Source organism: Thalia democratica, chromosome 8 (genome assembly GCF_965202585.1).
Source record: "Thalia democratica chromosome 8, ktThaDemo2.hap1.1, whole genome shotgun sequence".
Lineage (NCBI taxonomy): Eukaryota > Metazoa > Chordata > Thaliacea > Salpida > Salpidae > Thalia > Thalia democratica.
The window spans coordinates 6730819-6750129 of NC_139172.1; positions in this window are offsets into that span (position 1 = coordinate 6730819).

The following is a 19311-nucleotide window of genomic DNA, read 5'->3' on the forward strand; positions in this document are numbered from 1 at the left end:
GATCCAATATACTGCTTTGCTGCTTTATATATTATATTTGACACTAGGCATTCGTTATTTAAAGGGCAACGTTCTTTACTGCAATTACAAAGTTTATTTTTATGGTGCTTTTATTGTCTATATTGCTTTTGTTTAATATTTTGTTGTTGTGAGCTATTATTTTACTTCTGAAATTATTTGTGCAACTGTAAGATATTTTAATTGTGTTTCGGTTGAATATTTTATGGAATGGGTGGTTTTTGTCAAATGATGTGGTAATCAGGTTTAAGAATTTATATATATATATTTAGCTATATATATATAACACTAAATTTAGCTGTTTTATTTTTTAAAGTGATTTTAATAACAAATATTAGCTAGTTTTTTACTTAAAAAAATATTTGTTTTAGTTTAAGTTATAAACTGAAAAAAAATTTTTTAATTAGATAACATTTAAATAAAGTTATATGTACTATATACATGTATTATTTTTACTTAAGCTTTTTATCTTAATTCTAGAAATTACATATAAAGTATTTGTATATTTTGTACAGTATTTTTATATTTAGTATTTGTGTATAAAGCTTTCAATTTTGTAGAAACATGAAGTTAAAACACTTTATTAAAGTTTTAAATTACAAATAAATGCTGGAGTGTTTTATGATCAGGATATAAAAATGCATATACTGAAACACTATTTGAAGTACAGTGCTCTATATACAGAGCTTAATTATTAAGTATAATTTATTAAACAATTTTCAATTCAAGCTAACGCTGTTTCACCTATATAAGGATCTTCAGAGTTTTTTTAAATTGACAATAAAATAAAATGACGCACTCAAATATATACAATGAGATTAGGTGATGAGAAAGTAATTAGTAATCAATTAGTAATAACATGCTTGAGCAAATACAAGGGATGTTAATTAATTAATCGTAAAGATAAAACTAAGCAAAAGCATTCCTTGAATAAAATTAAAATAAGTATAAATGAAAACTTGCAAACAAATTGCTAGTAATACAAAAGTTAATAAATGGATAAAACTTAAGACGGTATAAAAAATTAAAGAATAGGTTATTAAAAATTAATTATCAAAAATGAAACTAAAAATAACACTAAAAGTAGCTAGATCTGAAATGGGGGCATATCGATGTTAATTCTTTTCTTACATAAAGTGCTTTTTCTCTGTCTGCTTCAGCAATGGCCATTCTTTCTAAATTGCATATAGTGCAGTTTTCTGTTTTTTTTTTTGGGAATTAAGCACTTAATTTTAAACAATATTTGCCATTCAATTTCTGAGAATTCAATGTTGTTAGAAGTAGTGAATTTGGTCAAAGCTGTTGATTGTAATTTCTTAATAATGCTATGCTTATGTTGTTGCCACCTTTTCTTAAATGAGTTTCCTGTGGAACCAATGTATTCCTTGTCTCTAACTTTTTCTTTGTATTTATAGTCTCCTAAAAGGAGTATATAAAGCAAAAGTTCTGAAATTCTTTTGCTTTGTATTTATAGTCTCCTAAAAGGAGTATATAAAGCAAAAGTTAGAGACAAGGAATACATCGGTTCCACAGGAAACTTATTTAAAAAAAGGTGGCAACAATATAAGCATAGCATTATTAAGAAATTACAATCAACAGCTTTGACCAAATTAACTACTTCTAACAACATTGAATTCTCAGAAATCGAATGGCAAATATTGTTTAAAATTAAGTGCTTAATTCCCAAAAAAAACAGAAAACTGCACTATATGCAATTTAGAAAGAATGGCCATTGCTGAAGCGGACAGAGAAAAAGCACTTTATGTAAGAAAAGAATTAACATCGATATGCCCCCATTTCAGATCTAGCTACTTTTAGTGTTATTTTTAGTTTCATTTTTGATAATAATTTTTTCATAATTTATTGTTTTAATTTTTTATACCGTCTTAAGTTTTATCCATTTATTAACTTTTGTATTACTAGCAATTTGATTACAAGTATTCATTTGTATTTATTTTAATTTTATTCAAGGAATGCTTTTGCTTAGTTTTGTCTTTACAATTAATTACTTAACTCCCCTTGTATTTGCTCAAGCATGTAATTACTGATTAATAACTAATTACTTTCTCATCACCTAATCTTATTGTGTATATTTGTGTGCTTCATTTTATTTTATTGTCAATTTAAAAAAGCCTGAAGATCCTTAAATAGGATATAAAAATGTGAATTTATTTTTTTTTGTTTTATAAACTTTAAAAACTTAGCTTGCTTCACTAAAACTAATTATCGTGAAACATTAAATATTTGCATGCTTGTTTATTACAAATACTTTACAAAAATAATTTATTTTGGTTATCTATATTACATATTCAAATATTATTTAAAGAGTTATTTATTTTTTTAAAAGACTTATGGATTAGATTTAATTACTTTTTGACTTCTTCTTAATTGTAAAAAAACTTTTTTTAAAAAGGTCTTAATGTTGAAATATTTAAAACTGTTTACATCAGTATTATTTGATATAGTGAGAAACATTAAAGTATAAAAATTCAAACCTAATACCTTCATGTGAGTTTAAATTATTATGGAAATATTCTTGAGCAAAAACGTCCTACTAAGTTTATTTCATTAAAACCACATAAACTAAGTGAACATTGCTAGTAAACTAGTGAACTCTCATATTTTTGCTGTGGTTTAAATTATTTGTGAGAGTTTTCAGAAAATAAAAATATCATTATTAAAACGTATAAAGTTTTTCATACAACTTTGAACATTTTAGCTTATGGAAAGCAATAGTGAGGCAATGGTTTATTGATTTTAGTTAACTTATAGTTTGAACATGTGGGCCACAAAAATAAACTGTTGGATTATAGTTACAGTATTGGTAAATACTTAATTCAACACTTTGTAGTTTTTTATTCTGTTTTAAATATTGTTGGTACTTGCCAAGTGACAAGCCACCAAGTGAAAGCTTTTTAAACAAGTGAAGCTTAACATGGTAATACTAGCTTGCTTAACTTTTAAATAACGTTTATTTAAAAAAAAATAAGAGATTGATGAATTTTCAAAAACAAAATTATAACTTAAAATCAAAAACGTACTAAAAATTGCCAAAAATAAAAACAAAATGTAATATTTTTATTTCATACAGCATAAGAAAATTTCAATTAGTAGTAGTAAAATCAATTTCAAAAACTTTTTGCATGCACACAGTTTAACATAAAAATATACAAAATTTAAACAATTTCATGTATATATAACTCCAATACATATCTTAAGCTTAACTATTAGGTCAAATGTTGCACCTTTTTTAATTGCACCAATAGAAAAGCTGCAAAAATGTTTTTCGAAACGTCAAATGCATTTCAACAAAATGGGTTTTTATATGTAAAAGTAGGTAGAAAAATAAATAGTCAAGTCACTATATTTGTGATGAATGTATAGTTTTTTAAATTATAAACTTTGTGGGACGGCTATTCTAAAAACATTTTATTTTATTATGAGAAACAATAGCAATACAGTAGTACAGAATTTAAACCTACCACTAAGCTGTTTTAACTAAGAGTTTAAATCTAAATCGTTTTTCTTTACCCAAAAATACAAAAGATTTTGAGCTTTATTTGTTAAATGAAAATTTAAAGTTAGTTAATATTTAATTAAAATAAACTAAACCTAGCAAGTTAAATTATAACAGTACTACTGCACCTAGCACAATCTAACTTGTCTCTATCTTTATTTATATCTTTTAATAGTCCTATTCTATAAAATTTTACTAATTTATAAAAAAAATAATAAGTAACCTATGGTTTTTAAGATTTGTCTGATATAACTTAGTATTTTAAATTTAAATATTTATGAAGACTAGTTTTGCATTCGTCTTAAACGGTCTAATCTCAACGCTTAATTAATCATTTTTGAAGCTAAATTAAATTAAAATACATTTATAAACACATATTAACCTTTCTAGATAACTTAATTATTTAAACTCGTAGGGTTGAATTAGGAGACTTTCTTTGTAGCTGTGCGCTTTAAAAAATTTAAAACTTCTTTTTACTGATTTCAAATAGTCTTATTAACAATAATTTATACTAATAGCAATTTTTACTATTTTAGCTTTTAAGACACTTGAATGGTTTACATTTAGTTTCCCTATTTTACCCACTCATGTTTTTAAATATGTTATTAATAAAATATATATTTATTGTAAGTTTAAAAAAAAAACTAATATAAATAGTTTTTATTTTTATATATTTCTGTTAACAGATGTAACAAACAAGGTTTAAATTTTGAACTTAAAAACATAACATATAACCTTTTTTCAGCTACCTGGGCTATAAAACTTGAATATTTTTTTTTGTTATTGAACTTTTTTTAAGCAAAATAAAAAAATATATATTTCTCCTGGACAAGACGTTGAAAAGTATCCGTGGTGTGCGACTCGATAACCGAAAGGTTTTTTCATGCACCAGGTATTAGAACCAAATATTGTGAGCGCTTTTTGTCGTTCAATATAAAATATATTGATAAGTAAAAAAATAATAAATTTGTTAAAAAATCCTAACTAATTTTAAAACCCGAAAAAACTATTTTCTAAAGAAATGAAAAGGAATCATGGATAACTAACTGATTGTATAATCAAATTAAATGACAATAAAAAATAAAGAAGATTCAGCTGGTTTTAAATAATAGAAAAAAATCCTTATACTGATTCAAAATACTCTATTTTAAACTGTTTGTAACTTTATTCTATAATGACAGAAAGAATACAAACAAATGTTTAAAAAAAGCAAATAGATTTCCACTGTCTACTTAGTGTTTAAGAAAACTAATGTGATAAATTATTAAAATCTTTAAATAACTTATTAATTACTTAAGTTTGTTTTGTTAAAACTATCTTTTTTTTGAAAAATAGTAAGTTTACTAAATATATTAAAAATTATATATAAACAAATGTACGTATAAACTTTGTGATAAGAATTTATAAAAAGAATACAAAATCGAATAAAAGTAAGTGTTACGAATATTTGATTTGTAAAACACCTTGTTAAAAAATAGTTTTTTTATACTTAAAATAAACAATAACAAGTACAAAACCTCTAGAGTGATTTTTTTTGAATATTGTTATACAATTATCGTTTAAAAATTATGTGAAAATATATTCAAAAAAACTTATTTACCTTTAATACTTTAATACTCATAAATTTTAACTATTTATTTTGAAAGTAAACTATAAAAATAAGTTTATTTTGATTTACCATGCAAAAAATTAACATGGGAATTTAATAAATAGAACAAAGGAGTAGTATGTAAGTCCGATTTGAATTTAGTTTTTGCAAAGTTAAGGAGGATGTTTTATTTTCTTGGGTATTTTTCCAAAATAATTGAAAAAAAAAGCATTATACATTGATTTCAGGTATCAAATTGAATATTTTTTTGTGTAGAAGAGTGTTTAGAAGTGCAAATAAAAGTTTTTGAAATCTAGCTATACATTTTTTTTTGGTTTTACGTAAAAAAATAAAAATTTAGAATAGTGTTTTTTACTTTAATAGAATTGTATAGGTTTAGCAATCATTAGTCGAAAATTATTTTCACTTTTTGTTTAGACAAGCAAGTTTAGAGATTTTTTACATTGTAAATATGTTAATATATGTTGCTGTTATGTTAAAACTTTTTTTGTTAACTACTGCGTTTTGCTAGTATCTTTTTGTTTTATATATCTGAGCTAAATATTTTTTTAAGACAAGTAAATCTTTAAGCAAAGGTGAAATCGAATAAGATAAGTAATTAACTTTTTATTTAAAGTTGTTTTATTCTCTTGTTATGTTCCTTATCTTAAATACATATTATTCCTGCTCTTTTTTAAATGAATCTGTTTCATTACTGGATTTAAAAAGATTGATTTCTTTTTTTTTTAATTTTTCAATTTTTTTGATTTTAATATAATTTCAATACATATTTTTTTTTACTAATATAAACTTTTTTTAATCCAGTTATTGTTAAGTTATATATGTTTTCTTTAACATTTTAAGTTTAAAATAAAACGTTTTTGAAAAGCTATCTAGTTGAATTAAAAAAACTCAAGTGCCTTGCTTTTCAATTTTTTAATAGTTTTGTTAGATTTACCAAAAACAAACGTACGCATGTTTTCGCTAATTAAACAATTTAAATATAAAATATAATTTACCCTAGACTTTTAACTTGACTTTCATACATCGTAATTCGGTCTAAGAGCTTTGCTCTAAAAGAATTAAGATTACTTGGTGCATGGGTGTCATTTTGACATTAATACTTTTAATATTATTTGCAAATGAATAACTTGGGTAGATGTCAGAAATGCACGGAGAGAGACTTTTAAGCGGAGTCAGTTTAGTAAGTGTTGAAACTTTTCATTTTTGTTTATTTTGTTTTACTTTTTTTACTATTTATGTTACCCCTTACCCTTACCCAAGGTCTGTATTTTAATTAATACTTTTTTTTTTACTATCACTTGTTACCTCTAAGCTTTACCCTTGGTCGATGGTATATTATTATTGGGATATTTTTTTTTGTCTTTATGATAACTATTATTTATCTTTTATGTTAAGATTACTATTTTTTATTATATTTAAAAAAATCACTGCTATCCTTAATCCTGGTCGGTGTTAACATTCATTTATTTATATATTTTTAAATTATTTTCGATTTCGTACAAAACTGTCACTAGTGCAAAAATAACTTACTTCAAAATTGATCCGTTCAGAAATCAGTTAGCTAATAGTTTGTTATTTTTTTTTATATTTTACTATCAAGTTCTCAAACCAATTTTTTTGTAGAACTTTTCCTCAGTAATTAATTTTACTAAAAGTGTCATAAAAGAAAACAATATGATCTCTTTTGAAAATTGATATTAAAATAGATCATTCATTCATTGTAAAATCATTAGCATAGAACATAGGAAAAAATTAAATCAGAAGATTAAAATCATTAGTTAAATTAGGCTAGGCGATTTCAACTTATTGAATCTTTGTTTGTATGCTTAATCTATCAAAATACTTAACTTGTTGTTTAACATGTTTATGCATAGAAAACTAACTAATGGCAACACAGTATACAAGAAAGTTTAAGGTTAATGTAATAAAATACACAAATAAGTATTAATTAAATTGTTGAAACACACGGTGCTTCTTCTAAGACAGGAAAAATTCGTTGGTGGTGTTCTAAATAAAAAATCATGAGAAGTTTTGACTTAACTTATACACCAGCGAAACTTTGTTACTAAAAATTTGAGTTGTTCATTATACTTATTATCAATTCAATATTATTTATCATTATAGTTTATTGAACGACAAAAAACACGCACAAAATATTTGATCCTAGCACCTGGTGCACGAAGAACCTTTTGGTAATTGAGTCGCACACTACGGATACCTTATAATGTCTTATCAAGGGCACAAATAGAAGTCTTAAAAAAAAGTAACAATCAATAATGTTAAAGTCTTTTTTACAAAAAGAAATCATGAAAACATATTTAGGCAGTTTATTTACTAAGAGTGTTTGTATAAATTTAATATTCAAAAATGTTTAAAAGCTAAATACTGACATTTTTCAAACAAAGCTAAAAGTAGTATAGTATTTTACTCAAAATAATTTGTTTTGCCAATTATTTAGTTCAGTTACCTAAGAGTTTTAATTCACTGCTTTAAAACTATTACTCACAGAGTTACATTTTAAATCCCAAAGAAAAAAAAAGTCTTAATCAAAGAAACAGACATTTAACCAACAAATTAATTTATACTGAGTACAACAAAGAGATTTTCGAAGATTTTTAGTTATCGCGTCAAACGCAAAATGGTCCTTATTTATCTTAAGAAAGTTTTGTTCGGTTGTTAGTGAAAGTTATGGATAATCTACCACAATAAACTACTATATTATTATGTGGTTTTTTTATGTGGACTACTATCGACATAAAAACAATTTTTTTTTTAATTGCTAGCATCACTAGTTTGGAAAATAATAACTAAAAAAAATGAAGTTTTTTATGATGTCACATATATGTCATACTAAACTACAAGACAAAGTTTAGATTTTGATAAGAGGAAATAAAGATGATATCTAATTTTCTATAAATAGCCTTCTTTTTAATCTCAATTATATTTTGTGTGATTTTACTGATTTTTTTTTGAGTACGACTCGTATGCTCGTTTGTCAGTGGATGTTTGATAAACAGATATAGAGAACTATAGGGTAGTTTAAAAATATAAAATAATTTCAGCAACCTTTATTTCAAAAAACTAAAGTTTAAAAACACATTTTTTTAACTTTCATTATAAGTATTAAATTAAAATTTCAATATTTATATACCATTTGCAACTTAATATCAATAGGTTCATTTTGTTTTTTATATTTTATTACACAAAGCTTTTCAAAATCATACAAGATTTCTTTGTCAAGTGATAAATTTTAAATGAAATTTGAAAAAATTTTTGTTGAGTGAATAGCTTAAAAATAACTTTAAATTATGACGTATGAATGAATTAAAATAAATACAAAAAATAGAGATTCAGTAATTAAAACTAAAGGCATGTTTATTAATAGATTGTTATATAAATAGATATTCGTAGTCACACAAGACCAAACTGAACTAACAAACTTCTATCATGAAATGAATACTCTACACCCAAACTTAGAATTCACTTTAGAAAGATCCGTTGACGGAAAACTACCGTTTCTTGACACTGAAGTAAAACAAATATCAAACCAACTACACACAAATGTGTACAGAAAACCAACAGACACAGGTCTAATTATGCAATATACTAGTATTTGTCCTAAATCTTGGAAACTCGGTTTAATAAACTTTTATCTAAACAGAGCGCTTAATATATGCTCATTTTACCGCTTTTAAAGATGAACTTACAAAAATTAAAAACTTATTACTCAAGAATCAGTATCCAATAAACCTTATAGAGTCCAAAATCAACAAATTTCTTGAAGCTCACAAAATCGACAATTCAACATTTAAACGAAATGAAAATATCAACACAAAAAATAAAAAGAAAACAGAAACCGAAAACTACGCTTATTTCACAACAGTTTATGTTGGAAGCTGTTCAATAAGGTTCCAAAAACGAATAGCATCCATATTTCAAAAACACAACATTAGTATTAAACTGGCCTACACCACCAAAAAGGTTTCTGACTACTTCAGCAACAAAAGTAAATGCTCGGAAGTATTTGACGCAAATGTTATTTATAAATATACCTGCTCTGCAGATCAGAGCATCTCTTACATTGGAGAAACATCACGGCAAATATTCCGACGAATTACAGACCACTGCGGAACAGATAAAAACAGCGCAATATTTGAACATCTTTTTAATTGCACATCCTGTCAAAACTCTGACATTGTTCAAAATTTTAAAGTTTTAAAACGATGTAAGAAAAGCGAACTTTACAGCCTGGAATCAATATTGATTGAAGAAGAGCGACCTAACTTAAATACGCAAGTAGCATTAAATGGTAAAACAAAATTATTAACAACCTATTAATAAACATGCCTTTAGTTTTATTTACTGAATCTCTATTTTTTATATTTATTTTAATTCATTCATACGTCATAATTTAAAGTTATTTTTAAGCTATTCACTCCACAAAAATTTTTTCAAATTTCATTTAAAATTTATCACTTGACAAAGAAATCTTGTATGATTTTGAAAAGCTTTGTGTAATAAAATATAAAAAACAAAATGAACCTATTGATATTAAGTTGCAAATGGTATATAAATACGTTCAAAAACCTTCCTATAATAGTACTTATGAAAATTACAATAATTACTGGTAAAAATTAAAGATTTTTTTATTTAAACTAAGTAATTTTCATTTTATATTGTCTTTAAAATTAAAACTTTTCTGCAAATATACTAGCAATTTATTAAGATTGTTAATGTCGATTCTATTTGAATAAGATTTACAACTTGAAAATCCGCTCTGCAGTGAAACTGAGTAATTGTTTTTTTCTCAAAAATAACAATTTATTAATTTATTAAGATATTTATTAGAGTTTATAATATAGTACTAAGTAAAACTTTTAAACTGATAGAATATTTTTTAGATGTCTAACTTAGTATTTTATTATTTTAATTTAATTTTTTGTTATATAAGTATGTAATATTATTTTTTATATTTTTTATCAAAATATCTTTTAACTAAATATCAGAAAAATATATTTTAAGTTTTTTTTGAAAAAAGTACTTTATTTTCTATTTTCTTAAAACATTTCACTTAAGTTTTTAAAGTTGATTTTTTCTAGAATAAGTGAAAATTATTTTTAAGGTTTGAGTATTTAAAAAAAATTAAACAAAATTTAAAAACAAAGAGAAAATTAAGATTTAATAAACTAATAAAAAAAAACATCAAAAGTAGAATAAACTAAAGTTTGAGATAAAGTTTAGTTTATAATTTGAAATATTTTTACTTATTTATTTTGATTAATACAAACTTACAATTGTAACTTTTTGTATGGCAAGGACTGTTTCTTAAAAAAGAAAATCTAAAATAAAGAGTGTCGACTTTTTCTGAAAAAAGTACAAAGTCGACTCTGATATCACATTTATTTTATTCTAGATTAACGACCTAAATCTAAACAAGCTAGAATAAGACTGTAAGTTTTTATTTAAATATTAAACATGTTTTATTAGTTTATAACATTTATAGCCATTAGGTTATCAAGTATAAGAAAAGTAATGAAATTGATCATTATGTATATAAATTAGTTTGGCCATAGTTTGAACTTAAAACTTTGAAGCTAAATGGTTCCCAGTCATTAAAAAACAACTAAATTTAGAAATTGCTTTATTTCTTATCTAAAATAGTTATCAATAACTGGTCAGAACTTTAGTGTTTAAATAAAAAATATTTGTAAAGTTTAAATATTTAAAATAAGATACTAAAATAAATATGGTAATCAATTTTTGTTATCGTAAAGATTAAGTGTTATAAATTTTTACACTTACTTGTTTCAATACTATAAGAAGTAATGTTTAGATGTCGCAGAGCATAGTTTCCAAAATAGACCAAACCATGTATGTAGCCTAATTATACTATGGTGCAAAAAGTACAACTAGATTTTTGCTTGTCTTGTTTCAGGTTAAATTGTTGCAAGTCACAAAAACTAATTAGAGTAGCATCAAAATAAACACACACTTAATTTAACGTCAAGTCTGTAAATTCAAAAACTTTATTTGATCAAATTTAAAAATACTAGTTAAGTGAGCATCATTAGAATGTTATAGATTTTTCTCTTTTACAAAAATCTTTAAGAGTGATCTGATTTCTTACTTCATTTTTATTACTTATATAAATGTAGAAAAAATAATTAAACATTCGTCAAATAAAATCAGTACTTTAAAATAAATTGTGTTTAAGTAAATCTTCAAAACTAACTTATTTAGAATTTAGTAAAAACTTAACTTGTTATAGTTTAAATTTAGACCGTGTGGTAATAAGTTTAAGTAATTACTATGTATAAAGTTTAACGAAAATACATAAAACGAAAAAAAGTGTAAATGACACAACTTCTTTTATATGTTTTGTAAAAATAAAAAAAGTTTCAACTAAGAAAAACTTATATGTATTTATAACAATTTTTTTGTCTCTTTAGAAAGCGTCCAACAGTTCGTACTCAACATGAAGATTATTTTACACAAACAGTCTTTTATATTAAAACTGTTTTTTAAACGCAAAATTTATTTACAAATTTATAGTTTGAATCTAAGTTGAAAAAGTAATCAATAAATTTGTATTTTAACTGTCTAAGGGGAGTTTAAAACTTAAGAAAATAGCTGTAGACTGTGTTATATCATTTTAAATTAGTATGCTATATTAAAATAACGAAGTGAAAAATACAATATAAATGTAAAAAGCTAAAGATTTTTTATAAAAGTTTAAAAGTCGTACTAATGTAGCAACTGAACTGATCCTTGATAAATAATCCTTTGTGTGGTGTATAAAGCTTCTTAAATGATTTCACATTATTATAGCTTAAGCGTGTTTGTTGGTAGAACTTGTTAACAAGTAGGGTACTGAAAAGAATTGTTAAAGTAAATTAAAACCTCAGTTAAAAAAAAAAAACTAACGACTACTAGATTTGATAAACATAATATAAGATAATTACTTACATTGTAGTAACATGGATTTTACATATGAAACCTAGAATGTACGTACAACTATTTTAACTATTGTGGAGTAATATATAAAACAAAAAAGTTAGGAGGCAATTTATAAAAATCAAATGATTGCTTTAAAAAGTTTAATAAGAAAATCTACATAAAATTTTACATACAATACTGTTTGTCAATAAAAACTTGCTCTAAAAAGCTTTTGAAAATTCTCTAGAGTACGATTTTCTTTCCAGACAAAAAAGGTCAATGTAATTTTTATCATAGTTTACTTTAAGCTTAATAGTTTATAAAAAGGTTGATAAAACAACTTTGTACAAGAACTATACAAGAAATTATTTCGTTTTAGATTTAGTAAACTTAAAGTACGTTATATAAAACAAACACTTTTTCATAAAAACACTTGATACTTTTCGAAGTTGTTTAAAGAACTTTTATAATTTATTTTTTATAGTTAAAAACCGAAATCAGTTAAATCAATATAATAACCAAAAATAAAAATAAAACATTTTTCATTTTTACTTTTACTTAGTTGATTATTCTAAGATAATTTTTATGTTATAGTTCAATATTTAGTTTACAAACTTTCAAGTTTTACTCAACTACTTCTGTTGTAAAGTCATAAAGTACTTTTCTTTTTACAAAACTTGTAATTTTACTAAATTCATTTACTCAAAGTAATGAAGTTTAGCTTTAACACAATTTTTAAAATGTGTAATACTATATTAGTATAAATAATTTAGAAAAAAACACTTGTCAGTTTTCAGTAATTTACGTACAATAATTGTTTTTATAAGCCTAAGAAAATGCACTAATTTAAATAAACTTTCATATTTAAAAAGTGTTTTAGAATTCTAAAAAGAAAAAAAAAAGAAAAGAAATAGTTTCTACAGAAGTAAACAGTGTAATTAACGCTAAGCAGTTATTTTTTGTATCTTTATTTTTACCAAAATGAAGCCGTTTATGATTATTTATATTTGGCTCAAAATAGAGAAAATGTTAAAAAAAGATATTTATAACATGGGTTCTTAATTTAAACAGAAAATGATCTTAAAAACAAAACAAAAGACTTATTAAAGTCTTTATTAATGATAATTCTGGTGAGTTTTGTTAAACTTTTGATAAATTGCGTACATATGAGGTTTAATATAAAACACGTTGAACTCATTATGTAACTCAACACAATTTTATCTAAAACGAAGAAGCCTAAAGTAGAAATCAAAAGCACAAATGTTTGAATAGAGTAAAGAGAAACATAACTAAAAAACCAAAATTATTTTACCAACTATAATATATTTCAAAAATTATTTAAAAGCTTTACTAAAGTTTTATTAAATAAAATAACTACAATCCTTGATTTTTTATTTAAATTTGATTGAACCTAAAATATAATTTTAAAACAGTAAAAAAAGACTCACATAAAGGTTTATATTGTAGATAAGCAAATTTAATTAGTTTTTGGAATTTGACGAAAGCAACATATTGTGTTTGTTTCTTTTCTAAAAACAAAAAGTTTTACAAAGACATAGACAACTTTTTCTGATGTCTTAAAATTATTCGTAGAAAGCTACTTTATATATAAAGAAAGAGATTAGTTTCATTAACATTTTAAATGCATAGTAATTGGATAAACCTTGATTTTTTATGAAAGTTTTGATGTATTTATATGTTTTATTACAATATTTCAAGATGTTTCTTACTTTATGTGACATGAAGCGAGACAAAGCCTTAAATGTAGTATTTAAAACAAAAAAATACAAAAAACTTTGAATAATCAAAAAAAATAGTATTAATATCGTAGTTCCTGGTTGCTTTATAGTAATTTTTAGTAAAAATTTTTTTAATATAAAACACCTTTCTAACCGAAAAACAATGATGCTACAGTAACTTTTAAAAAAGTTTGTTCTTATGGTTATACCTGTTTGTTTGTAGGGATAGTCGTTTCCAGCTGCCTTTATATTTATTTGTTTGTGGTTAGAAATTCTAAAAGCACTATTATTTGTGTTTGCTTTCATCAAAAGCTTTTGTCGAATAATTATAATTAGAATTTTGTTTTAGGAAATAAATTTCATAAAACTTTATTTTTAATGCCGCAAAGTCCTTACCGAACTTTTGTCAAAATTTCTGTTAAATTTTTATTGATTATTATATAAACTAAGGAAAAATTAGTCGTCATATTAAAATTAATAATTAAACCAAAAATTAAATTACAAAACTACAACTAAAACTACAAGTAATTAATACTTATGATTTTTATCTTAATTGTTTTGCGGAATTTCGAGTTTTAAAAGTTAGTTGTTAAAATAGATTAAATCCAAAGCAAAAGTATACAACAAAAAATGTTTTAATTCAATTTGTACAAATGTAAGAGAAGCATATTTAAAAAACCTAAATTATTTTACCAACTATAACACATTTCAAATACCGTTTAAAAGCTTTACTATAATTTCATAAAAAAATAGCTTTTAATTTTTTGGTTTTGAATCAATAGCTATACATTATTTAAGTAAAAATCTAAAAGTTATTTTTTATAAATAAGTTTTAAATGTTAGTATAAGTTAAACTCTACAATTTCTACTATTTTAAAGCTTGTAAGACTTAAACCTAATAAAAAGCATACTTCATAATTTTAGTCTTGAATTGTGTAACTCTTAGTATGCTAGTAAATATTTATGTTTTTAGATATTAGGAAAAGTATATTTTTCCTCTGTATTTTTGTTTTTCAGCTTTTGTTTGCGTCTGATGGTTTGCGTCTCTGCAGGGAAACGGTGTAACGCAACAAAAGTCAAATGATAAATTAGTGTAATATTTATGTTTTACATAACTAGGAATCATAAGTTAATTAGAATAACTTTTTTTAATTTTCATGAACTAATCTAACACAATTTATATAAAAAAAATCTTCTTTGAACAAATATGCGCATAAAAATTACTTTACTGTGCAAAAAAATAATACTAAAGTATTTTACAATAAGAGTGTTATACATTTTTTTTTGAAGGCTAAAGTTTGATAGTTATTATTAGGATTTGTTATATTGTTTATAATTAAAAATCAGTTTTTAGGACAGAAAAGTATATATTAAATTTTTAGTGAGTACAAAGGTTTTATTTAGTAAATTACTATAGACTGCTTTTAGAAGTTTTTATAGCTGCAGGTTTAGCGCACTTCAACAGAGTGGACGATGATCAAAATACTATAAAGCTAGTATCAATTATTAATAGCTTTTAATAGATATTTTTGCTTAAGCTAAGTGCCATTTGACTAAATTAAAGGTCAACATTTCTTATGAAAATTATCTTAAACTTTTATTTTGAGATTAATAAGACAAACTATTTATTTTGTTACGAGTCTCGGCAACACCTTTTTATAATAAACATACGAAATTGATTTTTTTGTAAACTATGAAGAAGTGTTTTGATATTAAAGCTTTAATGATCATTTTTTTATAAAGTATAGTTTCTTTATTTACAAACTAAGCTAAAACAAAATTTCTAATAAAAAATATGATATAAAATATAGATACATAGTAATTTAAGTAAATATATCTGAAAATATTAAAATTCTTAGCTTTAAAATATACATTAAAAATATTTCAAAGCCATTTCAGTTGGAAGCTTGCATATGTTTAACATTTCACCATATATTTTTTATAATCGTTTTTCGCAAAACATACGTAAGTAAACGATTATTTTTATAGACCGTATTAATTTTTAAATGCGTTATGAACACGTAAAACCAATTAGCTTGTTTGAAAATTTGCAGCATAAAATTAATTTTATTTCGCGTCAATAAAAAACAAAAATATCAGATGTAAATACTGAATGGCCTTTTGTCTGCTAAATCGGTTTTCATCATAATTTACGCAGTTGTACGAAAAATACAAAGTAGTTTTGTTGAGAACATGCCGTATATTTCTGTTATAAGCCCTCAATTGTCAAGTATCTTACTCATCTACTTACGTGTCGCCAAGCATGCTAAATAAACCATTGTGTTCTACTAATACGAACATGGAATTACAATTAAATATTTATTGCTGTCAGAAATATGCGCAGTTTGTAGAAATTATAACAATTTGATGTTACAAACTCGCTTATATTTTTATACGGGGTTGTTTTTCATCAAAAATAAGTTAATAAACGAGTTTTTTATTATTTTAATTACTATAGATTTTAGTTTCGATTAGGCTTATTAATTTTATGTCAATAGTTAAAAGATTATTAATTAGTCGTTATCATTAAGTTAAAGATTTCTTTCTAATCTGTTTAGACATAAATTCATTGAGAATCATTGAAAAAAAAAAATTGTAAAAACTCTTAAAAGGGTAAATAAAATTTTTCTCTTTTGAATTTAAATGTTTTCGTAGCTTAAAAAATAAAGAAAATTCTTAAAATCAGTTATACATCAAATAATAAGACAGGTAGCTTTTTGCTTTTTCTTGGACGGGTCCTCAAAAAACGGTATTTATGCATGCACTCTGAATAATTCAGCCTGCTTGTGTGGGCTGTTATTATGACGTAACAAGAAGTGTCGAAGCAACATAATTGCTACTTTTTTTTTCTGTTCGACTACCACCGCTGCTGCAAGTTTTAAGTCCAATTAGTACGCGCTCAAGGTCCCGCAACAGCGAAATATAATCACTTCAAACGTACCTGTCAAGTTTATGAGATTATACAAAGGCTAAAGTCTTTTAATAAGGAAACTGCTTTGCATAATGTGTTTGACTTGCACATGAAACGTTCGTGTGCTTTCAAAAATGTTTTTGCAGAAATGCGAAAAATTGCATTAATGGTTTGAATGGGGTTAGGTATTTCGTAAATTTAATTTATTCAACTAAACATCTTTTAATAATTTTATTAAGTCTAATATTATAAATTAACTAAACTAAAATAACTATGGCTAGTTTACAATAATTTTTTGTCAACTTTATGTAAAGTTTGTAACTATCTGACATAAAAGGTAGTACAAAATTATTAAAAGTTCTTTTGGTTTGCTTAAAATTTATATATTCAATATTTGTAACATATCTAAATTAGTCAAAAAATATCTGTTCAGTTCGTAAAACATAAGTTAAAATAGTAAGCGTGTTACTTATAAACAGTTTCTTTGGAAATAAAGCGTATGAATTTTTATCGTCTGCAAAGAGCAACAGAATTATAGGCTTTAAAATCTTTTTTTCTTTAACAATAGAAAACAATACTTTGTTTTGTCCAAATTGTTAGACTGTTTAAAACCTAGTAAGGAAAAACATTTAAGTCATTGTATCAAAAGTAAGTTTTAAATAATTATACATAATCTAGAAAAAGTTATTTTTTAAAGGGACCTATAGTACTAACCTTCCTACTAAAGCTTCTTTTAGAAAACTTAAATTAAAAAAATTTCAAATAGCAAATAAAATGTGCAAGTAAAATGTTATTTGCACATAAAACGTTCGTGTGTTTTCAGAATGCAGAAAGGCAAAAAAAAAATCGTATTAATGGTTTGAATAGGATTAATTATTTCAAAATAATATACTTTTAACTAAAAGCTTTTAATTAATTATATCAAGTCTTATACTTTTAATAAGCTAAATTGAAATAATTACATCTAGTTTCCATTTATGTTTTGTAAACTTTATGTAAAGGTTGTACCTATCTTACATTAAATTTAGTGTAAAATTATTATAAATCCTTTTCCATGCGTTCGATAAAAATTTAATTATTTAATATTTTAAAAATTTCTGATTTACATAAAAAAAATTGTTTGAATTGTAAAACATAAGGTATGATATTAAGCATGTAACTTATAAACAGTTTCTTTAGAAATAAAGTGTAAAAATTTTTATTGTCTGAAAAAAGTAACAGAATTAAAGGATTTAAAATATTTTTCCCTTCTACAATAAAAAAAAAAAATTTAATTTTTATAATTTAATGGAATGTTTGAAATATAGCAAGAAATAATTAAAGTTATTTTTCAAATATACTTTGTAGGACTAAGCTCCCTACTTGAGATTTTTTAGGGAATTAATAGTAAAAATCCTGTTTTAAGTATATCTAAAAGTTGAGTTCCTATGTTTAAAACAACAAGAAAAAAGTATTTATTATTTACCTAAGATTAAGTATATTTTGCTAGTTAACAATTTTATGAACGTATATTGTATATTTACTAAGCACAACTTTAAAACATGAAGTAGTACATAACACTAAAACGGAACTAAAGAATGCATAAAGAACTTATCTATAAAAGTATTTATCAGTAAAGACCGGTTGAAAAGAAAATTGTTGTAATATGTTTACAATAAAAAAGTTAGAGTTTTTTTTAATTTTGAAACAATTTTATTATGGGTTTGTCACATTTAAGTTATAGGTCAAATAAATGTTTACAACTATTAGCAGATATTGTTACCAATTATTTTTTACATCAGAAATCTTTCCAACATCTGAGCATTTTGCAGCCCCTATGTTGAATGCTAACGACATTTGAATGACATAAGTATTCACATGTAAACCGCTATATACAATTTTGACATTTCACAACACCAATTATTTATAAATTACGAGTCAGTTTACCTTCAATATACATTTACATTAGCTGTGGTTTTTTATTTGGTCATTATAGAAAAAATAGTGTTGGTCTTTTAACTGGATTTTGTTTAATTAGATAAAGTAAAACACTATATCTTAAAACAGCCGAAATTTTTAAAGTTGTTATTTAAACAAATGCTTTATTAAGTCTAGCTTCATAGATCAACTAAAATCTAAATACTTTAAAATAAAGCTTTTTTTCGAAAGTTACTAATTTGTATGAAGAAAAGTTAAATATAAAACACAATTATGCATTAAAATAAAATAAAAAGAAGCTTGTTCTTTACTTTCATTCGCTGGTAATCTTTGTTATAGAAACAAACAAATGTAGAAATAACTAATCTTTAAATACAACAAAAAAAGCTGTGAGGTTTTTACAAGCTTTAATACGTAAAAAATGTTTTAAACTGCTTTAGTATTTGTAAACCAAATAACCTTTTTATTTTTGTTAACGTTAAGTGAAAGTTAAATTTTTAAAACGTTGTTTTCATTGTCAGTATTTATAAATAAATGTATATAAAGTTTTTGTCTAACTAAAGGCAACATAAGATAAAAGTACATTGATGCACAACACTTTTATTAACTTAAATTAAAGCTTGAAAAAGTTTTTAAACTATTACTGTCATTAAAAAAAACA